The 25,754-nt window shown below is 35.5% G+C and overlaps 1 protein-coding gene across 1 annotated transcript in view; it reads right to left on the minus strand.

The window, feature by feature from the left end:
* Positions 1-25,655, minus strand: part of LOC145261042 (axotactin-like) — a 482,064-nt gene extending 456,409 nt beyond the window's left edge. The window contains exon 1 of the mRNA XM_080119191.1: positions 25,518-25,655. The gene's annotated coding sequence lies outside the window, so the exon portion shown is untranslated. The remainder of the gene's footprint in view (positions 1-25,517) is intronic.
* Between the last annotated feature and the right edge of the window lie 99 nt (positions 25,656-25,754).

Consider the following 25,754-nt stretch of genomic DNA (forward strand, 5'->3'; position numbering starts at 1 on the left):
AAAAAAAGGAAAAACAAAAATATGGCCGGGGAGAAACAAAGTGCGCATCGAAAAGGATGGACGTGTAAAGCTGAAGATGAAAAATGTACAGCGTGAGATGGACAAGTAGCCTCGAGACTTTTAAGCTGGCGTCGAGACGGCAGGGTGTTAATAATTTTATGACAAACGAAATGATTATATCCCATTGATTACTGTACACGCAATAACCCTTATCCCCGAGTGGCTCCTGAGCCTTGATAAGTGGTGATTACCATGTAAAAAAATAACGAAAAACAAAAAAAGGCATTGTTTGGAAAGTAATTGTAATAAATGCCTTTTGCTAAAAAAAAAAAAAAAAAAGAAGCCGAGTCAGATTTATTTATTTTTGTTTGGTTGTTCCTTTTCGACGGTACCGAGAGAGGTTTGTAACTGTAACGAACCTGGTTCAACCGTAATAAGGGTGTTTAGTTCTCTTGAACTGCAAGAACTTAGACACCAGGGTCGGAAAGTGGGATTGAGAAGTAAGCGCCTCCGAAGAGGGGGGCACTCTGACCTGCAAAATGTGCCTGGACAGCCCCGTCGGCATTCTTCTATGACGGCGCATCAGGTGATTAGCAATAAACTAACCCCTTTCTCAAAGAGAGAAGCAAAGCCTAGAGATGGGGTTGGCCTCCTAGAACTGCACATAACTAAACACCCATCGCAACATCAACAGGGACCTGGTGATTATAGGAATGGTCTAATCTCTGTGGAATTTGGGGGTTGCTCATGTAAGTGGAATTACACTACAAACTCATGAGTTTGTAGTGTAATTCAGATCTTGTTGGTAGCTGAATACGTGATTCTTTACCAGGGCTATCAAGGGCATTTTTTTATCGTTACGTCATCACTAGATGGGTTGCCTACCACGGCTTAAGAGAGTCCCATCTATCCTTGAGAGAAGGATAGATTGTGCCAGTTTCCCAGCATGGTATTTTTACCTTGCGGTACATACAGCACCTCGCGTTCCCAAATGGTCACCCACCTAGTATTGGCAAGGCTCAACATTGCTTAACTACGGTGATCTGGCAAGAACTGGTGTATCAACATGATTTTGCTGTATAATATGTATAATACTTCAGGAAAATGAACGCCCTCTCTTACCTTGCATAGATTCACGTCACCCTTGGGCAAGGTGTATCATTTGTTGTTTCCCTTTCTGGTGGTTTACGGTTTACCATACAGGGAGTAGATGGGATTCCTCAGTTGTGATAAAGGCAATCTATTTAGGATAGAGGAAACTCTTTTGAAAAATCAAACCGTATAGAGGGAACCCGTAGACTTGTAGAGGACAGGATGGCCTGCTTGCGTAATTGACGATTCCATCCGCATGTGTGAATGGCAAGTGAATGGCAAGTGAAAGAAACAAAGGTCGCGCAAATGAAAAGACGAAACATTCCGATATACGATAACAAATAAATGTAGATGTATTTACATAAAACTAAAAGAGAGAGAATAAAGGTAGAGATGGTAAGAGTTCGTTGAGAAAAGAGTAACGTCGCTTGCGTTATTGTATTTGCTGAGAGACTGACGGCGGTCAGGAAAACTAGTTGGCTGGCCATTGCCAACCGGAGCGCGTTATCGTCACATGTTTACTTGTTAGTGGCGCCAGCGGAAAAAAAAAAAAAAAAAACTCTACAAAAATGGAAGCGACATATCTGCTTTGCCCTCTGGTGTCAAGGCACGGTGCTACCAGATTTAAAGGGCGATAATCGTGTTTAGTTTAAAGATCAAGTGTTTTGTATGTATGGATGTGTGCGTGCGGTTTGATTAAACACCCGTTAGATTAAAAAGGCATGTTCCTAATGACCCCATACGACAATCTTCTAGTGATGAAGTTAGGCGGAGGGGGGGGGGCTAGTAAGAGAGAGAAAAAGAGAGAGAAAGAATAAAAGAGAGATAGAAAGCGATAAAGTAACAGAGAAAGAGTGTAAGAGAGTAACACAGAGAGTAAGAGAGAATAAGAAAGAAAGAGAATAAGAGAGAAAGAGAAAAAGAGAGAGAATAGGAGAGAGAGAGAAAAGTAGAGAGAGAAAGAGAAAGTGAGAGAGAGAAAGAAAGAGAGAGAAAGAGAAAGAGGGATTGAAAGAGAGAATAAGAGAGAGACAGAGAGAGAGAAAGAGAAAGTGAGAGAGAGAAACAAAGAGAGAGAGAGAGAGAGAGAGAGAAAGAGAGAATAAGAGAGAGAAAAAGAAAGAAAGAAAGAACGAGAGAATAAGAGAGAAAGAGAAAGAGAGAGAGAATAGGAGAGAGAGAAAAGGAGAGAGAGAGAAAGAGAAAGAGAGAGAAAGAAAGAGAGAAAGAGAAAGAGGGATTGTGAGAGAGAGAGAGAGAGAAAGAAAGGAAAGGAGGAGGAAGAAGAGAAAGGAAACAATAGGTGTAAAGATGTATTTCAACACAAAACAAATATATCCCACCCTCCTACCCTCCCTTCCACCCCAAACTTGTGTCATCTGCCCTCTCCTTCCTCCTACAGCCTTTCTACTCTCACCCTTCTCTCAAATGATTGTATCCCGGAGGGGGGGGAACCAACAAAGGCTTTTCTTTTCTCGTGTGGGACACGAAATTAATGAGGACACTTTGTTTTTTATTCACTTATGTCTAATCAATAATCGCATTGAATAAAAAAAAAACAAAACAAAAAAAAAAACCAACAAAAATTAAAATCGTGGGAGACGAAGGGGGAGTCAGATGCGGTGTAAGAACAATGGATATCTACGCTGACTCTGGGATCAGTTAAGAAACCGAGTCCACATTTAGCTGGATCTTAGTCAATTCACCTAATAATGTCCTATCAGCATTTTGTTGAATTTTCGATTTTTGAACGATTATCGAGACTCGACTATGACTCGAATGAGACCATTTTGTTTTTCATTCTAACTCGACACGCTTTACATTAGGTTTATTTTATTTCTTATTAAAAAAAAAATTTTTTTACAAGATAGTCACCACTTATCAAGGCCTGAAAGCCAGTCGAGGATAAGGGTAAATGAATGTAGTGTGGCAGTTTATTAATTGTTAATGATGTAAATTGGGCAAAATTTGTATTATTTAAAGGGACGGCACAGTGGAAAAATCATGGAATGCGAGGACAAAATAAGGGAAGCGAAAGTAAACCAAGAAACTATTCTCGGTTTCCATTTAAGGTCCGGAAGTGAAGGTCGGTTTCGAGGAGTTATTCAAAACAGACGTCAGACGTTCTCAATTACTGCAAAATTTCACAAAATTCAAATCCGGACAGAACTTATGGGATGACTTGCTACTTGATAAACTGTTGTGTGTGTGTGTGTGTGTGTGTGTGTGTGTGTGTGTGTGTGTGTGTGTGTGTGTGTGTGTGTGTGTATGTGTGTGTGTGTGTGTGTGTGTGTGTGTGTGTGTGTGTGTGTGTGTAGGGGTAGGGGTAGGGGTAGGGGTTAAGGACGGATAAACACTCTTCACATAAAATGCGAATTTCACCAGCACAAGAGGTGAAATAAATTTCATATTTTAGTGTGGATGCAAGGTGGCGGTTGGGTTGGGGGGTGTTGGTGGGAGGGCTGCATGAGATGAAAGAGAACAAACACGAATTCCCTCTTTCTCTCAAACAAACAGAGAGAGAGAGAGAAAGAGAGAGAGAGAGAAAGAGAGAGAGAGGAGGAGGGACAGAGAGAGAGAGACAGACAGAGACAGAGAGAGAGGGGTGGCAAAGAGTGAGAGAGAGGGGGAGAGATAGATAGATAGTGAGAGAGAGAGGGAGAAAGAGATAGAAAGAGTGGGATATATATATATATATATATATATATATATATATATAGAGAGAGAGAGAGAGAGAGAGACAGACAGAGACAGAGAGAGAGAGGGAAATAGATAGATAGATAGATAGATAGATAGATAAAGAATAGCCTCCAGTGAAAGAAAGTGGTAGAAACGATAGAGAGGAGAGATTTTACAAGAAGCAGAAAGAGCAATAGATCTAATATCTGAAAGCCAAGAAAGGGTTGATGAGAAAGAAATACCAAGAAGTTTTAGAGTTGATTTTCATATCAAGAACGAAACCATTCATAAGAATCTCAGGATAAAAAGGGACACGTTTACGAGTGAAATACAACAGAGGAGTCTTAACACGATTAAACAAAATAAGCCATTTTCTTAGCTCAATCCATAACTGAACCCAGATCAACTTCCAGATCAACTTCCAGATCACCTTCCAGATCAACTGCATATTTCAACTGATCCGAGAAAGGTGGACGAGAAGCAATACCATGTTAATCCTATTTACTTGCCTCCCCACGAGGGCAGCGTTCGACACAAGGTCAGTTTTTAAGTGGGGAAAATCCAGCTCCCCAAAAAGGAGCACTGGATAGGAACAAAAATAAAAATTGTCTCAGTCATGAAAGATTTCTCTTCCACTGATCGAGGACAGAAAAAGTGAAGTTTGTAACGCTGCACATACCCGGCGTTGCCCGGAAGTTCCTTTACTTTCATTTTCGTTTCGGCTTTTTTTTTCTTTCTTAGATTAAAACGGCTGACTTGTTTACGAAGAAACTGAAATGCATTGTGTTGGATTTAAGTTTTCGCAATTAAATTATGATTTTTTTTTGATAGGATTAAATACATTTATTCCTTCCACAATTACATTTTAGTTAACACGTGAATCCGGTGACATTGAAATGTTTCGGAAAGGCGGTATGTACTATAGGCGCTTCCAATTCTCTGCGCAAAATCGGTGACATAATATTAAATGGCACCTCTGCACGACAGTGACATGAGACGAATGTGTGTATTTTAGTTTCAAGAACGGCTGATGGAGGGCGTGTGTCAGCCGAACAGGGGTCGATAACTCGTACCTTTTTAAAAGTTCGTGCAAAGACAATCCCTTAGAAGGTTTTTTTTTTTTTTAAACAAATAAGAGAACTCTATCCCTTGTAACTGTGCAAAAACACTATATTCTAAAAAGGTTTCAATGAAAATCACCCATTGAAAAAAAAAAAAATAAATAAAAATAAAACAATATTATTAAATTTTTATAAATAAATAAATAAAAACTTGGGTTTGTATGACTGCACACATAGATTCGAAAAAGTAGCCAGAAACGAATATATAACAAATAAATGTTATCAAAGGCAAGATAAGTTACTTTTCTACCAAACTGGATATATTTTTCATGTTTTTATTCAATGTAACATGTTTATTCAGCTCGAAAAACATACTGTGTTTACCGATGTATTGGAAAATTCAAAATGGCGCCCGACTCTCTCTTTAACACGGTAAGTTCGAGAAAAGGTGTTATAAATAATAAACTAGACAAAATACTATTAAAAACCCACCGAATCTATGTCAACTTATGTCACGGTAATATATATTGAGACAATTTCTAACAGTATTTTGTCTAGTTTTATATTTCTAGCACCTCTTCCCAAACTTACCTTGTTAAAGAGAGAGTCGGGCGCCATTTTTAATTTTCCAATGCATCGGTAAACACAGTATGTTTTTCGAGCTGAATAAACATGTTACATTAAATAAAAACACTGAAAACATATCCAGTTAGGAAGAAAAGTAACTTATCTTGCCTTTGTTAACATTTATTTGTTATATATTTGTTTTTTGACAACTTTTTCAAATCTATGTGTACAGTAATACAAACCCAAAAACTTCTATATTAAAATTATATTTTGATATAGATTTATACAATCTTACTGTGAAACAAAAAATATCTTAAACGTCTATTAACATTTCATGTTTTTCCAATTCTATTTTGCTACATTGACAAACTAAAATTATATTTCCATACATAAAATCACTCATTAAAACGAAATTATATTAATATATTAAAATTATATTTTGATACATTTTTGTTATTCAATAACTGTTTCGATTTTCATATATTTTTGTGTTATTTATTTCGTTATTTTTGCGTTATCGTAAACACTTGTTCATATTTGAAGTTCACATAATGGCCGCTAGATGTCATTTCTCTTTCGAAAAACAGGGATCGATAACTCGTCTCTGTTGCTAATATGTCACTGTCATCCAGAAGTGCCGATTAAATTTATGGTAAAGTCACTAAATACCGTATTGAGTTCATAGCGAGAAAATAATTCCTTGTATGCGTTAAATATTTTGTTGTTGTTAAATATTATTACATGAGGAGTTATTTCCTGTTAAAATTTATTTTATTTTAAGCATCGAAAATCGAGAAATGTCGGTAATGTCACTAAAGAAGGTTTGTGGGTGACATGAAAAAAAAAGTCTGTGTAGGTATTAAAAAATTTCTTATCTTAAACATTATTACATTTTTTTTAAATTCAATTTTCACCCCAGCAAGGCACAGTGCCACTTTGAAGTAGGGGGCGACTATCGGGAACATAAGTTGCAGGGATATTAAGAAGGGAGTTGAGCAGCAAATGTCGTTCCCATTACACTTGAACTTCTGCATGTCAGTACAGTTGGGAAAGCAGAATCCCGGAAGGGAGTTCCAAAGTCTAGCAGTTCTGGGGAAGAAACTATTGGAGTAGAAGGCTTTCTTACACCTAGGGATCTCTACTGTGAAGGGGTGGGATTTAGCTGCTTGTCAGGTTTGTCGGAGGTGTTTACGTCGAGGGGGATACAAGTGCTTGTAGTTCGTCAGAACATCCACCATTAAAATACTTGTAGAACAGGCAGAGGGATGCAACATTTCGTCGATAGGACAGAGGCCAAAGCTTAGACGACAGTTCAGGATCTATCAGGTTGGCGACTCTCTTTTGAACCCTGTCCAGAAGTGAGAGACAAGTAATAGATGCGCCCTCCCAAATGTGACAACAATACTCCATACATGGACGAATGGTAGCCTTATAGAAGTACAGGATACTTTCAGGTGTAAGTAGTTTTCTAGCATGGTAGAGAGAGTCTACCTTCTTCGCAGCAACCTTGACAATTCTCTCAATGTATCTGTTCCAACTCATGTTCCCTGTGAACGTTAGGTCGAGGAGTTTAAAAGAAGTACTTTCAGGTAATTTATTTTTTTTTTGCCATTGCTATTCGTGGTAGAGAAGATTTCTCGTAATTATTGAAGGAAACAAGCTTAGTCTTGGCAGCATTGAATATGACCATCCATTTTTGTCCCCATTCCACTACAGATTGAAGGTCTTCCTCTAGTATTTCTGCCATTTCCCTTGATATGAGTTCATTTGTTTCCCCTCGTGCCTGTTGTAGAGCGTGGTGTCATCAGCAAATATAACCACGAGGAGTCATTTCGAGTAAACAGTCTATTTATTTGACTCATCGAAACTCGAGAAATGCACAATTAAATATGTGTAAACATTGAATGAGTACAAAATAAAAAAAAAAATTAAAAATTAAGATGGCTGCCACTAGCAAATCCGTAGAGCAAGTAGCAGCCTTGACCTTGCGATTAAAAACTACGATCGAGTGAAAGGGAAGGAATCGAGACAAAATGGACACAAGTAAAACGAAATTAAAAAGAAAATGATTTTAAACAACTTTTATTCTTACTAGCATTTCAGCCCGGCGTTGCCCGGGTGTTTGGAGGTGTGTGCTGAGCAATAAAAGAAATAACGGACATTTTTCTTTTTAAATTTTGACCCCTATTATGGCCCCTTAACATTTATTACTTTGGGCTTAAATCAAGTTATTAAGTTAGATCCATGTCCAAGGAACCTATATCTAAAATTTCAAGTGTTTACACCGAAAATTGTCGGAGGAGTTTGGTAGAGTTCTCAAAGGTCAAATCGTTGTACTTTGACCCCTTAATCGCCAAATTTCTGGCCGAAAACCGATCACATCCATTTTCCCAAATCTCAGTACCCTGTATATCAAATTTCGAGTCTGTAGACTAAAAGTTGACAGAGTTATTGCGTAGGGAAATGTACACAGACAGACAGACACATTCACTTTTATAGATATATAGATTTATGTACCTATTTACTATGCCTCCCCACGGGACAGAGTTAGACACCAGGGTCGTTTTTTAACGTGGAGAAAAGGTACAAAAATAAAAATTGTCTCAGTCGTGAAGGATTTCTCCTCCACCGAAAGAGAACAAGAAATAGAAGTGCAGCATCTGAAGAACAGATACTACACTTTGATCTTGTCCCGAAGGCCAAGAAAATGTAGAATAAATGCAAGGAAACCAAGAAAAATAATTTTAAACAACTTTTATTTTTAAGTAAAAAAAATAATTTAAAATAGAAAATTAATTGATGCAGAATAAATGCACGCAATGCAACAAAAACTCTCACGGAATTTAATTTGTAAAATAAATTAGTATCCTTCTACCGCTGCAGGCACCGTTTCGACATTTAAGGCATTTCAGGCGTTTACGCAACACAAGACCTGAAATGGAACACATACATCAAGTCTATTGCCAAGGTCGCTGGAAAAATGGTAGGATCCTTCTACCTCTCCAGAAGATATCTCACTAATGATGCAATTCTCTATCTTTATAAAAGCCAAGTACGTCCAAGGATGGAGTACTGCTGCCACATCTGGGCAGTAGCTGCTAAAAACAGCCCATCCTGCCTTGACAGAGTACAAAATAGACTTCGTGGCTTAGCGGGGGATGCCTTTTTCTCTTCCCTGTAACCTCTCTTCCACAGAAGAGACGTTGCAAGGCTTTCTTTATTTTATCGTTACTTCCATGGCAAGTGCTCGTCTGAGCTCCAATCTCTGGTCCCCCCCCCTCGCCAATCTTTCACGAGGAACACCCGTCTAGCTGAAACCACTGTCAAAAGTTTTCCCCACTCTTTATCTATGCCAAAACCAAAACGTAGATTCCATGAACAAAGCTTCTTTCTTAGAAGTGCACGCCTGTGGAACTCTGTTCCGTCTGCCTGCTTCCCACCTGACTACAACCTGGATGTCTTCAAGTCCAACATAAACACATTCCTGATGAACCGCCGCCTTAAGTAAGACACTTTATCAAATCTCAACACTAATGTACTGTACACGCAATAACCCTTATCCCCAAGTGGCTTCCGGGCCTTGATAAGTGGTTACCACCTTGTAAAAAAAAAAAAAAAGAAGAAATGCAAAAAAAAAAAAAAAAAAAAAAACATGAAAAATAATTTGACCAACTTTTAAACGATTTTTATTTTAAATCAAATTTGTTATACTTAGGAGAGGATTTCGTCAATTTTTTTTTTTTTTTTGTGCCACTCAATCTCTTCACAAAAATTCATAAAGATACGAACTAAACAGAGTCACCGAAGTTGTTTTATTCCGTTTCATTTGATCTTAGATTCTGATCGCAAGGTCAAAGCTGGCCTTCCAATTATTTTTACTCATTCAATCTTTACCATAAGAGACATTTTTTTCAATTCTTACAGATTTATTTTCTCATATTACCCAGAAACCCTAATTAAGTGACACCAGCTACATGACATGAAAACTAACCAACATAACTGTCTTTTAGTGAAAAGCCTTGACCCTGTTGATCGAAAAAACGAATCACTGTGACCCGAAACGGAAAACGACACAAGTCAAAATTAAAAACTTGAAGCAAAAACAAATAAATTTGAGTTGGTAGCAAGAAAATAATTCCGTGAAGACATACAATTTTTTGTTGTTGTTAAATAATATTATACGAGGAGTCATTTTGTGTTAACATTTATTTTATTTTGAGCATCTAAAATCGAGAAATGCAGATTCACCAAAGTCCCGTTGGTTCGTTCCGTTTCATGTAATCTTTGTTTCTGATTGCAAGGTCAAGGCTGCTATTTGGTTTTCTAATTTATAGGTGGCAGCTATCTTGATTTTTTATGTGATCAATGTTTACGATAAGACATTTTTTAACGCATACACATATCTGGTTTGTTTTACTATACACATAGAGTCGGAAAAGTTGTCAAAAAACAAATATATAACAAATAAATGTTATCAAAGGCCAGATAAGTTACTTTTCTACTTAACTGGATAATTTTTTAGTGTTTTATTTAATGTAATATGTTTATTCGGCTCGAATGTACTGAAAAAAATGCACATGGCGGTTATGCTCGCTGTTGAACACGGTAAGTTTGGGAAAACGAGTTTAAACAAAAAATTATACAAAATACTGTTAAAAAACTTACTCAATATATGTTACCGTGACATAGGCGGAGATATATTCGGTGGGTTTCTAACCGTATCTTGTATAATTTGTTTGTTTGAACTCATTTTCCCAAACCTAGCGTGTTCAACAGCAAGCAACCGGATGTTGGATTACAACACCCGTTACAAGGTCATTTGAGTTTTATAACTGTATCGCTATATAGATATAAGAAGAATAAATGAAAAGCGTAAATTAAAATTTATTTTTCGACAGAATACCTAAAGCAAAGATAATTAATCCTTATTCCGCGAAGTTTCAAAGAATACAAAATTCTTCTCTACAGAGCAAAGAAATATGTTAGCGAATTTATACATATAGAAAAGCTAAAAATTGTATGAAACTGCATTGTATGAAACTGCATTGTATGGAACTGCATTGTATGACGGTGGTTATAAAATGCAACAAAAAAATATAAAATGTTTATAAAAATGAAAAACAAAGCAAAAATTAGTAATTCTAGCGTGAAATGAAGTCTTTTGGTAAGATAAAAAAAAAAAACGAAGAAAAGTTTACATATATATATATATGTGTGTGTGTGTGTGTGTGTGTTATATATATATATATATATATATATATATATATATATATATATATATATATATATATATATATATTTGGAATTTCAATTAAAAAGAATTTCTTCGTTTCTTGATCTTACCAAAGAATTTCATTTCGAAATCGACAGATAAATCCGTTATATATATATATATATATATATATATATATATATAATACAAAGCTGAATGTGTGTGTGTGTGTGTGTGTGTGTGTGTGTGTGTGTGTGTGTGTGTGTGTGTGTGTGTGTGTGTGTGTGTGTGTGGTCACGAATAGGCTCCTATATGGTTGACTATTTTAAAAAACTGATTCCATATAATTATAGAAGATGTATCAAGACACAGGAATGGGTATGTTTGATCTGGCAGAACGCCATTTATATATATATATATATATATATATATATATATATATATATATATATATATATATATATATATATATATATATATATATATATCGATAAACACTGTACGATTTTCAAACCGATTACACGTTTTCAAGTGAGTAAAACCACTAAAAACATTTCCAGATAGGTAGAAGAGTAACTTATTTTTCCTTTGATAGCATTTATTTGTTACGTATTTGTTTTTTGTTTTGTTTTTTCGAATCTATGTGTATAGTGACAGAAACCCTACAGATCTATTTTCTCATATCACCCATAAACCTTATTTAGTTAGATCAGCCACATTACATAAAAACTGTCTTTTAGCGAAAAGCCTTGATATTGTTGATCGAAAAAACGAAACGCCGTGATCCGAAACGAAAAACGAAAAAAACTAAAATTGAAAACTTGAAACAAAAATAAAAAATGGAGCCACATTTTGAGAAACAACCACGAAAAATATTTTATTCACAAACAACTGTTGCGTATTCAGGAAACAATAAAATAAACAACTAAGAAATTTGTCGTTTCACAAAAAAAAAAAAATATAAAATAAATCGATTCATTTAACATAAAAATAAATATTCGTTTTTTAAAAAATTCTTCAGTTTATATTAAAGATTGAAAATTCAATCAATTATAATAAATTTTGTTCGGATTTTCTCAACTGAAAGTTACAATTGACATATAATGCCTTTTTAGTTAAAAAAAGAAAAAGGTGTAGTATCTGTTCTAATCGCACACTTAATCTTTTTTGTCCTCGGTCTCTGTGAAATAGAAAGCCTTCTGGACTGAGGAAATTGTTAGCTGAGACTTGTACAATACATCACCCTCTTATATATATTTTTTTTTCTTTTCATCTTTTTTTAAATTTTACAAGCAGATTATTATTGATTGGACACCAATTTATCAGATTATCCCCTCAAAATGCAAAAATAAATAAATAAATAAATAAACAAACAAACAAACAAATAAATTTTAAAAAAAATGTTAAAAAATAAATAAATAAATAAATAAAAAATAAATAAAAAAAATATAAAAAAATAAATAAATAAAAAAAATAAAAAAATAATAAATAAATAAATAAATAATAAATAAATAAATAAATAAATAAAAAATAAATACATAAATAAATACATTAAAAAAAATCAATATTTAAAATTTTTTAGGTGTGCTCAGTTTCTAATACAACATTTTAGTAAATAGATGCCACATATTAGAACCAGTCGACGATTGAAGGCCAAACTACTTTTCAAATTTCCAAATTCGATAAATTTGACATTGAACGGGTCAATCTAACAAAAGATTATCTTTTTAGTGTGTATATTTCACACTCCAATCCAACCTTTTTTTTACATGGAGTTCACCACTTATCAAGGCCCAATGGCCACTCGGGGATAAGGGTTATTGTGTGTACAGTACTGGGATAGTGTAGCAATAGTATTGGAGAATTGGTAAGGTGGCATTACTTAGGGGGGGGGCGGTTCATCAGGAATTTGTTTGTGTTGGACTTGAAGACATCCAGGTTGAAGTCGGGAGGAAAACAGGCAAGCGGAACAGAGTTCCACAGGCGTGCAGTTCTAAGAAAGAAGCTTTGTTCATGGTATCTACGTTTTGATTTAGGCACAGATAGGGAGTGGGGAAAATTATTGACAGTGGCTTCAGCTAGACGAGTGTTTTTTGAGAAAGATTGGCGAGGGGGACCAGAGAATGGAGCTCAGACGAGCACCTGCCATGGAAATAACGATAGAACAATGACAGGCTTGCTACGTCTCTTCTGTGGGAAAGAGGTTGCAGGGTAGAGAAAAGGGCATCCCCCACCAAGCCACGGAGTCTATTTTGTACTCCGTCAAGGCAGGATAGGCTGTTTTTTGCAGCCCCCACCAAGATGTAGCAGCAGTACTCCATCTTTGGACGTACTTGGCTCTTATATAGATAGAGAATTGCATCATTAGTAAGATATCTTCTGAAGCGGTAGAAGGATCCCACCATTTTCCCAGCGACCTTGGCCACAGACTTGATGTATGTGTTCCATTAAAGATCAGGTGTAAAGGTCAAACCCAGGAATTTATCAAATTCTGGGGCCTCCCTTAGACGAGAGCCATCCATTTCACTTGATGCCAGATGGGGATCAGAGCGTTTATGATGGGGAGATAGGAGCTTGGTCTTAGATGCATTAAAGGTAACCAGCCACCTCTTTCCCCACTGTACCACACGCTCAAGATCAGAGGAGAGAGAATCAGAGAGAACAACATCATTTACGGCCTATGTGTTGCCATAGATGGTCGTGTCATCAGCATAGATGTCAACGAAAGATTTTAGTATGTGTTTTCGGAGATCATTGATGTAGATCAGGAAGAGAGTTGGGCCCAGTATGGACCCCTGAGGGACTCCAGCAATAATACTGTGGGCCTCTGATTTCTGCCCATCAACCACTACTCTTATGAGCCTATCAGAGAGAAATGACTTAATGATAGAGAAAACATTTCCAGTTATACCGTAGCTGGAAATCTTGTGTAGTAGGCCTTTATGCCAAACCTTATCAAAGGCCTTTGATATGTCAAGAGCAATTGCCCTAGAAATGACGCCTTTGTCGAGAGATTCACTAATCCTATGAGATATAACCGTTAGCACATCTGCTGTAGATCTAGCAGAGCGGAAACCATATTGCGTGTCGCTAAGAAGGTTATTTCTGCTGAGGTGGTTGACTACTTCTCTATTTATTGTGGATTCCAGCAACTTACTCATGACACACAGGAGACTTATTGGTCTGTACTGAGAGGGGGATGACTTATCACCTGAATTCTTAAATACAGGGCATACTGATGAGGTTTTCTAGGGTGTTGGAAAGCACTTCTCCTTAAGGCAACACTTAAACAGTTTGGAAAGTATGGGGGAGAGTTCTGGTTGTAATTTTTTTAACACTATAATTGGCATACCGTCGGGACCAGTTGCTTTACTGGAGTCAAGGTTCTTGATTAGCTTGGCGACCTCATGCACAGATATTTGTATGTTGCATAGCGTGTTGTCTGTTATAGGAGGGAATATGGGGAGTTGATGGCCTTTGTCACACAGGGTAGAATTTGCCGCAAAGTTTTTGGCAAATAGTTTGGCCTTGTCGGATGCTGTCGAGATGACCTCTGGTCCATTGATAATGGTTGGGATAGAGCGCACGTTTCTGTTCATGATCCTATTTGCTATTTGCCAGAACTGGTGGGAACCAAGCCGCTGCTCAGCTACTTTGGACTTAACGGATTGCGCATATAGCTCTCTTGCATTTTTTATTACTCTTTTACAGTGGTTGCTGGCGGTTCTAAAAGCAGCTTTAGTTTCAGTGCATCTATTACGTTGGTAGCTATGGAAAAAGTGATTTCTGTGTGCAATGGCAGCAGCACATTCGGGGGAGAACCATGGCTGGCTGTTAGGTTTTTGTTCGAATTTTTTGGATGGTATGAATTGACCTACGCCTACAAGTAACCATTCGGTCAGATCTGATACTATAGAGGACTCATCCTTTTTAAACATGGAATGGAGAGGGAGATCAGATATGAATGTATGGAAGCTATCCCAGTCCGCCATAGAGTATTGGTATACAGTATGGTGGAGAGTTACGTCTGTAGATTTATTATATTTCATTTTTATCTTAACTGATACGACGCAGTGGTCGGAGGATCCCAGAGGAGATAGAACGGAACATGAGCATAGCTCAGGGGAAGTGGATAGAAAAAGGTCTAGGAGGCTTGCAAACTGACCGGTACTATCGGGCACACGGGTGGGCTCGCGGAACAATCTGAGTGAGGTCATAGGCAATGGCAAAATCATGACAAAACCTCCCCTCCTCATCAGTCTTATTTGAGTGGGTCAGCCATTCCACATTATGGACATTAAAGTCACCGCAAATGTGAATGTTAGACGAGGGATGAGCAGACAGGATGTGGTCAATTTTTTCTGATATACTCTTAAAGACAGTAACTCCACTGTTGTGGGGGCGATAGAGGGCAAATATAAATGCGGTGGTGTAAGCAAGTGCAACCCGGAAGCACATATAAGGTAGATTAGGGTCTTCTCTGGAGATATCCCTGCGACATGGGAAGCCATCTTTAATGCAGGCACATATTCCATGCCCGTGGCGATCTTGGGGGTCAGATTTAGCTGTTAGGTTAGAGTATCCGTTAATTATGAACTCATCTAGGGAGGTGGTCGGCCCTATTTCAGTTTTGTTTAGAAAGAATATGTCAGGTTTCGTCTCCTGTAATTGGGTTTCAACCTCTGGAAGATTAGAACGTAGACCCCTGATGTTGGAGAAGGAGATATGGTAGTAGGGGTCTACGTAGGAGGATGGGGTTCTAGGTTTATTCGTGTTTTCTTTTTTGAGATATTTCATGTTGAGGATTTTGGGGTTTGTGGAACAGGTCAGCATACTTGGTTAGAGCAGAACAGAGAGGGAAAGTAAGAGAGGAAAGACAGGAACATTTTTTTTTTTTTTTTGTAGCACATGATAAGGTAAAGCCGTAAGAATTACCCACTAGTATGGCATTCACCTTGGCTACTATATAAAAAACCTCCCAGCCCTTCTAGCAATACTATTCACATAGTCCGCCTGAAGACCTATTCTTTGAAAGACGACAAGCAACACCGCAATCAATTTCGAACCATGAAATGGAAAGATTATTAGAAAAGCCAAAAACGAAAGCTCTCCGTTGTTTTTAATAACATACTAGACGACCCGTGACCCGTTGGGTCAGTATGTTATATTAGCTATGGAATTAATGTATGAGCGTGACACTTGTGACGTAAAGTAAATAGTTTTTTGACATAACAAAAACATTTTTATGAAAGTATATCAAAATGAAAAAAAAATATAGATAGATTTCTATGAGTCGTTCTGTTTATGATTGTTTATTTTTGATAAAAAAACAAAAAACAAAAAACAAAACATACAAAATAAAAAAAAAAATTGGGACGCTGAAAACGCACACAGTAAAACAATACGTTTTATTGCCGCGTTGATTATTTATTTGTAACGGAGAATAAATTAAAAAAAGGGAGGATGTGTATAAATCTATGTTGTAAAATGCTCTTATGGTTGTCAACGGGTTAAAGTAGATTTAATTGTAAGAAAATTGCGTTAAAATAACTTAAATGTAATATGGAAATGAACGAGGTAAAAAAATGCAGAAAGTATTAACAATTGTTTATTTGGATAATTTAAATGTGAAAAAAAATTGGGACGCTGAAAACTTACACAGTAAAACAATACGTTTTATTGTCGCGTTGATTATTTGTTTATGTACACATGCGCAACTGGAAATCGTAAACCGGATGTTGGATTACAACACCCGTTCCAAGGTCATTTGAGTTTTATAATTGTATCGCTATACAGATATAAGAAGAATAAATGAAAAGCGTAAATTAAAATTCACGTGAAAAAATTATTTTTCGACAGAATACTTCAAACAAAGATAATTAATCCTTATTCCGCGGAGTTTCAAAGAATGCAAACTTCTTCCCTTCAGAGCAAAGAAATATGTTAGCGAATTTATACATATAGAAAAGCTAAAAAATTGCTGGTTTTAACATTGTATGAAACTGCATTGTATGAAACTACATTGTATGAAACTACATTGTATGGAACTGCATTGTATGAAACTGCATTGTATGACGGTGCTCATAAAATGCAAACAAAAAATATAAAATGTTTATAAAAATAAAAAAGAAAGCAAAAATTAATAATTCTAGAGTGAAATGAAGTCTTTTGGTTAGATCAAAAAAAGAAGAAAAGTTTAACTGCAGACACTTGTGCCCCCACGACGCAGACACCCTTGACAAACCCGACAGGCAGCTAAATCCCACCCCCACACAGTAGAGATCCCTAGATGTAAAAGATCTTTCTACTTCAGTAGTTTCTTCCCCAGAACCGCTAGACCCTGGAATTCCATTCCAGGATCCTGCTTCCCTAACTGTACTGACATGCAGAAGTTCAAGTGCAACGTGAACCGACATCTTGCTGCCCAAATCCCTACATAGTGCCCCAGTAGTTGCTGACCCTGATAGTAGCCCCCTACACCAAAGTGGCAATGTGCCTTGTTTGGGTTGAAAATGTAATAAAAAAAATAAATAGATAAAAATATATATATACACACACACACACACACATATATATATATATATATATATATATATATATATATATATATATATATATATATATATATGTGTGTGTGTGTGTGTGTGTTTGTGTGTGTATATATATATATATATCATCATCATCGGCGGTCACTCGTGTCCGAGTAAGACTGTCCTCCGTTGTGGCTTCTGTGGGTCCTCAGGTGAGCATAGCGCCCAATCCTAGACCCAATTTGTCTTGTGCAATTTGGGCAGATAAAGGTAGTGGTGGTGGGGTGGGGTTGGGTGTGTCTGGTTAATAATCTGTTCTTTCTGTGCACACATATATGTGTGTGTGTGTGTGTGTGTGTGTGTGTGTGTATATATGTCTTTATATATATATATATATTCGGAATTTTGATTAAAAAAATTTTCTTCGTTTCTTGACCTTAACAAAGAATTTCATTTCGAAATCGACAGGTGAATCCGTTATATATATATATATATATATATATATATATATATATATATATATATATATATAATAAAAAGCTTAATGTGTGTGTGTGTGTGTGTGTGTGTGTGTGTGCGTGTGTGTGTGTGTGTGTGTGGTCACGAATAGGCTCCTATATGGTTGACTATTTTTAAAAACTGATTACATACAATGATAGAAGATGTATTGAGACACAGGAATGGGTATGTTTGATCTGGCAGAACAGTGGCTCATTAAAATTGTGGGGTCTGCGTTCGCGCCTGGTTTACAAAGTATGGAAATAAAAAAATTAAAAATTAAAAAAAAAACGTCTACAAGTGTTTTTGATATAGATGTACGTAAGAATCACTTTGATAAGTATGTTTTAACTTTAATAGGTATGGTATCATAAAATTATGGGGTCTGCGTTCGCGCCTGGCCTCCATAAAAATGAAATAGGCACAAACTTTAATAAAAACTTTTCATATCTATCTGCGTATGTATACTTTGATAATTATGTTTCAGTTTGAAGAAATATGGTATAATAAAATTATGGGGTGTTCGTTCGCGCCTGACCTCCATCGGTCGCCTATATTTCTGAATCGCCAAATTACCAGTATTATTGTAAATTACCTTCTCCCTCGTGAGTTTCTACTTTTTTTTGGTGATTACGTGTGAACAGTTAAGCATTCCAAAACATCGAGGAAAGAAGAAGAAAAAACAACAACAGAATTATATATAACAAGCTTTCGTATTTCAATGTCATTCTAGTGTTTAAGGATAGTTAACCGATATTTATTTATTTTTTTTTTTTTGCTATGGGAGATAAATCCTGTTTTAGTCTCTTTTTTTTTTTTTGGTGGAAGAGGTACTTCTTTTTGTCAATGCCTAATTTCTTTCCAACTCCCCAAAAAACATTAAAATGACGACTTTTAAAAATTTTCGGTGGTACTGAAAACGAATATCACATTTAAATTTGGGGAAAATAAGTAGTTTTCATGATATGAAGAAATTACTTTTTCAAAAAGTGGGGGATCACTTTCCTATATAAATTTAACGTAAAATGAGTACCTACTTTCTGGCCACCTAGTAATTTTTTTCATATCATAAAACAAATTTAACTGTGATATTCGTTTTCAGCACTCCCGAAAACCGGCGCTGTTTGTTTGTTTATCTTTTTACTAAGAGATTCGTTCATTTTTTCATCTCATAATTTAGGACGCTAATTATGCTGTCAGTAAGTATACAAAAACATACCATGGCTTTTCGTTCTTTTTTCATTATAGAACTTGTGCAGTTGTTAACAGGTGCTTCTGCAGTTTAATATTTCACAAAAATTCTGTTTACATTAGGGGGCGGTGGAGAGTGCGGATAGTGTTGTGGCGGCCACATCACCCACCCCTCCACCGCCCACAATATAAACAGAATTTTTGTGAAATATTTAACGATTTTGCTTTAATGGTTAATGTCGGCACGTTACTTACGGAAAAACGGTTAATTAAACTGAGTTTCTGAGAAGCACCTGTTAAAAACTATGCAAGTTCTATAATTGAATACCCACCTAAAAAAAACCGAAAAACGAGTATATTTTTGTATACCGCTCCTCCTGTAAGCTTACTGACAGCATTATTAACGTCCTAACTTATGAAAAAAAAAAATGAACGCATCTCTTAGTAAAAAAACAAAACAATAAAAAAACAAAAAACAGCGCCGGTTTTCGGAGGGGCTGAAAACGAATAGCACAGTTAAATTTGTTTTATGATATGAAGAAATTATTAGGTGGCCAGAAAGTGGGTGCTCATTTTACGTTAAATTTATATAGGAAAGTGATCCTTCACTTTCATATCATGAAAACTACTTATCTGCCCCAAATTTAAATGTGGTATTCGTTTTCAGCACCATCGAAAACCTTAAAAGTCGTCATTTTAAAGTTTTTTAAGGAGTTGGAAAGAAACTTGACATTGGCAATTACGTGTGATTTTACGACCTAGCCGCTTACGCTTAATTGTCGGTAAAAGAAATGGTTAGCTGTCCTAAAACATTTTAACGGTTCGGATATAGGTGATCATTTTACGTTAATATACGAAACTAATTTCTCATTCTAAGCTTTAAAATTATTGTTTTTTTTTTTTGTTTTTTTTTTTTTTAACTTTTATTTTCCGAATATTTCTTAGAAAAAAAAAAATCATTGGGGGGAGGGGTCGGCAGAGGGTATGAATCTACACAGTTCCACAGTAACAAAACTTACATAAATACGTAAAATAATCCGGAGAAATGGGATGAAAATGAAAGTCAAATCGCGCATTTATCTTGTTGTTGGTGTTGCCATTTTTATTTCCCTTCGCTCCTTCCATAGAAAAATAAGACAAACGTATAATTCTATCAATTAGTCAGCCCACACGTTGTATTAGAAGTAAAATATTGTAGAAGTAAAATCGTTTATTTTTAAGTCGCGTATAACAAAGCAAACGAATAATTTTACGTTAAAAGTCACGTTTACAGGTCGTGTTTTTTTTTTTTTTTCCTGTAAATAGAATTTTTGGTATTTTTGGCCATGGTAGACCAACCAAAACACAACCTACCTTTAAAAACCTGTTTCCTAGGGGGTTTCGGCCGAATTTTTAAAAATTAGTTTTTGAATTTTATTTTAAATCGCAATAAATATATTTGTCTAATAAACACACATATAAACACACACGCAAACACACACACAAGCACACACACACACACACACACACATACAAACACACACGCATAAAACACACACACACACACACACACAAAACACACACGCATACAAACACACAATCATGCAAATACACACAAACATACAAACACACACAACCTCCCACACACAAACACACACGCACACAAACACACCCACACCCGCATAAACACACACACACACACACGCACACACACACACCCGCATAAACACACAAACACACACGCATACAAACACACACACTCACACACACATCCGCATAAACACACACACACACGCATACAAACACACACACACATCCGCATAAACACACACATACAAACACACACACACATCCGCATAAACACACACACACACACAAACACACACACACACGCATACACACACACACACGCATACACACACACACACACACACACACACACACACACACACACACACACACACGAGAACTTGTCAAATAGTTTGGTTACTACAGAAATAAATGCACCGTTTCTTGGAAGTCACATTCAACAATACAACCTTATCGAATAAAACGTACTTCTACAAAATTTGACCCGAGAATTTGGTGCTTCTACTGTTTACCGCCGAAACTGGAGGCGCCATTTTATTTCGCGCACCTGCCATTCACATCCAAGGGAGAAATCAGTATTTTAAACTATGACCGAAGTTAGAAATAAATAACAAAAAAATTAAACAGGATATTAATTACTTCTGAAAGAACTATGAAAAAATTAAACAAAGTGAAAGACAACATATATCCGTAATTGTTTAATTGGAAATGTTTCGATTTAATTAATGAAAACAGGAAAGTGTTTCATGAAACGTATAAATATATTTTATCAAAAACAGAAAATGAAAATGACATATTCATAATTGTCTAAACTGGGCGCGAGCGCCATTTTAAAACCAAAACATTTACTGTATAAAAATTCATCAAAATATAATTGTAAAAACATTTATTTAAAAGTTTGCGTAAGAAAATATAATTTTAATAAAACAATTTTGTAATGAAAGCAACATTGGATTTTTATAAAATAGTTTTTTTTTTTTAACAAATAAATAATTTTAATGAACCATTTTTAAAAAATTAAAGCAACTTTGAAGGGTTAACAACAAATTAATTTAAATGAAACCGAAAAATCATTATCTAGTTTAATTTAGTTATTTCATGTTCCGCCGAAAATACTGATTTCTCCCTTGGATTTGAACGACAGGTGCGCGAAATAAAATGGCGTCTCCAGTTTCGCCGATAAAGTGTAGAAGTACCATACTTTCACCTAATATGTTGGCAGATGTGTGTTTTAGGTTGCAAAATAGCCTCGAACCCTTGCAGCCTTGCACGTCCACGTGTTACTGACATCGCCTAGTTTCATTTTCTCTAATATATCAAACACGTGATTAAAATTTTAAATTGATAACGCACCTGTATTTGTTTTTTAAGGACACGCAAAATTTGTGACCTATGCTAAACATCTGACAATATTTTAATAAAAAAAATATATACCGTAAAAGTTGAATTTAACTTGAAAACCTTATCTAAAAATGGTCTGGAAACTTAAACTGCAGAAGTACTCATGTTTTCAAATAGAAAATTAAAAAAAATTCTGTCATTTAAAAAAAAAATTTGGTTTTGTATTATTGTACACATAGATTCGAAAAAGTTGTCAAAAAACAAATATATAACAAATAAATGTTATCAAAAGCAAGATAAGTTACTTTTCTACCAAACTAGATATATTTTTCGTGTTTTTATTCAATGTAACATGTTTATTCAGCTCGAAAAACATACAGTGCTTACCGATGTATTGGAAAATTTAAAATGGCGTCCGACTCTCTCTTTAACATGGTAAGTTTGGGAAAAGGTGTTATAAATAATAAACTAGAAAAATACTATTAAAAAACCACCGAATATATGTCAACCTATGTCACGGTAATATATATTGAGCGAGTTTCTAACAGTATTTTGTCTAGTTTTATATTTATAGAACCTTTTCCCAAACTTACCGTGTTAAAGAGAGAGTCGGGCGCCATTTTGAATTTTCCAATACATCGGTAAACATAGTATGTTTTTCGAGCTGAATAAACATGTTAAATAAAAACACTGAAAACATATCCAGTTAGGTAGAAAGTAATTTATCTTGCCTTTGATAACATTTATTTGTTATATATTTGTTTTTTGACAACTTTTTCGAATCTATGTGTACAGTGTACAGTAATACACACCCCAAATTTTTTATATAGGTATCTGTGGCCTGACAGGCCAAATGTATAACTTTATTTACAATAAAAAAAAAGTTGATATGGGTATTCGGGGTTGTTTCGAACGAATATCACATTCCAAATTGTCGCCGGCAAGTAGTCCCCTTGGCCCTTCCTTCACGTGATTCCCTCTTATTAAATTGCAAATAAAAGCAAAAAAAAAAAAAAAAAAAAAGAAGCAGATTTGATCGCCCCACCCCCAAGAAAAAGTTACATTTTGGAAAATTGAAAACGAAATCTGATTGTCTTTTTTACTTGTAAACAACAATATCCAAAATGGCGATTAGTGAATTCATAGGCAAAATATTGGAAAACGAAGGAACTAATCGCCGACAACAATTTTAAATGTGAAATTCAATCGAAACAGACCCGAATACCCTTAAAATAAAATTTTTAATTGTAAGTCCCCACTTTGGTCTGCCAGGCCATAAATACTTTTTTTTTTTATTTCAATAAATATTCAATTCATAATAAATTAAAAAAAAAATAATAATAATTGAATGTTTATTTATTAACGTTACATACACGCGAGAAACACACCGACACAATATTTTGTCTCTGCGTTTCTCTCGCCAATAATTTAATTTGTAATGATGATGAAGCCTTTTCTCGGTAGTTGCGTTTAACAATAGAACTGAAGGTATAAAAAACGTGCGTTCAATTTTGAATGAGATGATCATGTTTTGGCACTTCTGCATGTCAGTGACATGAGGCGAATGTGTGTATTTTAGTTCCAAGAACCGCGCCGACGGATGTCACTTGTCAACCAAAGAACAGGGGTCGATAACTCTTTCTTTTCTAAAAGTGCGTGCAAACTAAAATTATATTTTGATACATTTTTTTTTTAATCCAATGAATGTTTCGATTTTTATATTTTTGTGTTATTCATTTTGTTATTATATATTTTTCGTTATCGTAAACACTTGTTTATATTGGAGGTTAATATAATGGCCGCTCTACGGCGTTTCTGTTTCGAAGAACAGGGGTCAATAACTCGCCTCTGTTGCTAATATGTCACTGACATGCAGAAGTGCCTTTTTTTTAAATATGATTTTTTTTTGTAAAATTCAATGAAGTTTTCCCTTATTTTATTTCAGATTTAAAAAAATATTAATACAGATTTGAGTTGATGCCTAAAATGTGTGTTTAAAACATGGACGAGAAACACACACACACACACAAACACACCTACACTTACACACCTAAATAAACACACACACAAACACCCACACTCACAAGACACACGCTCATACACAAAACACAGACGTGCAGTGCACACATACAACACACCTACACACTACTACAAACACACACAAGGCACAAACCCAAAAACGCACAAAACACACACACGCACACATATACACACAAACACACTTACACAAACACATACACACACACACGCAGACACACACACAAACACGCACATATGCATGCACAAAACACCTACACAAACACAGACACACAAAACACATGTACATAAACACACACATAAACACACACGCACTTTCTCTCTCTCACACATATACAAGCACACACACACACACACACACACACACACTCCTCCCACACAGAAACACAAACACACACACACATACACACACACACACACACACACACACACTCCTCCCACACAGAAACACAAACACACACACACACATACACATACACATACACATACTATCTTGTCTAGTAGTTTCGTTAATACGGAAATAAAAATATGGCTGTTACGGCAAATTTCCCCGTGACTATGCGAACATTCAAAATTTATTTGGGGAGCCGTTTAAAATATTAAAACAAAGCAATCCCAACTTTTAATTAAAGCATACGGGCAAAAGTCAAGTATTACGGTTAGATCGTGTTTCTAAAATCAACATGAAAACACGAATCTTCCACCGCGCACTTGTCGTCTAAAATAACCTGTTCCGTCTTTCCTAGCGTGCGATGAGATGGAATTTATGAATACATTTTGAAGTTCAAAAACGTGACCAGCTGATAAAGTATGGATGCACGTAAATGCAACAATCATTACATTTTTAAAAATAAATAAATAAGGTGCTTGCGTAAATCTGTGATCTCTCAAACCAACGCATTTCAGGTGAAAATATTATTACATACTTACATGTCATGTGTAAATTAGTATGAATGTAAATAAAAAATAAATTTAAAAAAAAAACGAAAAATGATCCAGCAGGAAAACAATTTTAAGTAAAAATAGATTTTATCGATTTTTCCAGTTTGATCATATATTTTTGTTGTGGAAGAGCTGTGCGACTAATTCTGTATGGCAAACTTACTTATCTCCCTTCACTTAAATTGACTTTAATTAAGGGTCCGCTATTTTTAAACACAAAATGTCAGGATGTACTTGTGGGTAATTTTTTGTTAATGTCTCTAGCACAATTTTCTACTGGGTAATTTTTCGTAATTTTTTGGATTTTATACAAATTTCGACATGACACGTAAGTACGTAATAATGTTTTTTTTTTTTTTTTTTTTTTTTTTTTACATTAAATGTGTTGGTTCAAAAGATCGCTGATATAGAGAACAGTGGAGCAGTCACCATAAATAATAATGAAAAAAACAAACAAACAAACAAACAAACAAATAAACAAACAGAAAACATAGCAAGCTTGCCGCTATACATTCTCACCTCGTTTTCCTGAAGGTGTACTTCAATATTATTAATAATAATATGCGCTGGTTTGTATATCCTTGTCAGCATTGTCTATTCGATGGTTGAATAAAAAAAAAATAATAATACGTGGATACCTGACGATGAAACAGGTTTGAAATGAGGGGAAAAGATGCCCTCATCGGAGCGAAGTAATCCGTAGTTGTTTAAACATGTATTTCCCGTGGAGGAGTCGTGCGTGAGTCGAGAATTCCTCGGAATGGGAGAGAAAAAAAAAAAAAATAAATAAATAAATACCTGCTATTTATTTTTGCGCACCAAGCGGAGAGTAGCACTACTGCTCCACTCGAACAGAAAAAAAAAAAGTGCGTGCGATTGTTTTTTTTTTCTTTTTTAATATACGCCGTAACAATGAGCAGAGCAAGCAAGAAAGCACTTAGTTACATGGTCGTATGTATAGAGATGTGTCATTATATATGTATGTGTAAGTGTGTGTGTATATATATATACGTAAAATATGGATATAGCTATGTT

This window comes from Euprymna scolopes, chromosome 37 (assembly GCF_053919585.1).
Source record: "Euprymna scolopes isolate OS-2025 chromosome 37, ASM5391958v1, whole genome shotgun sequence".
NCBI lineage: Eukaryota > Metazoa > Mollusca > Cephalopoda > Sepiida > Sepiolidae > Euprymna > Euprymna scolopes.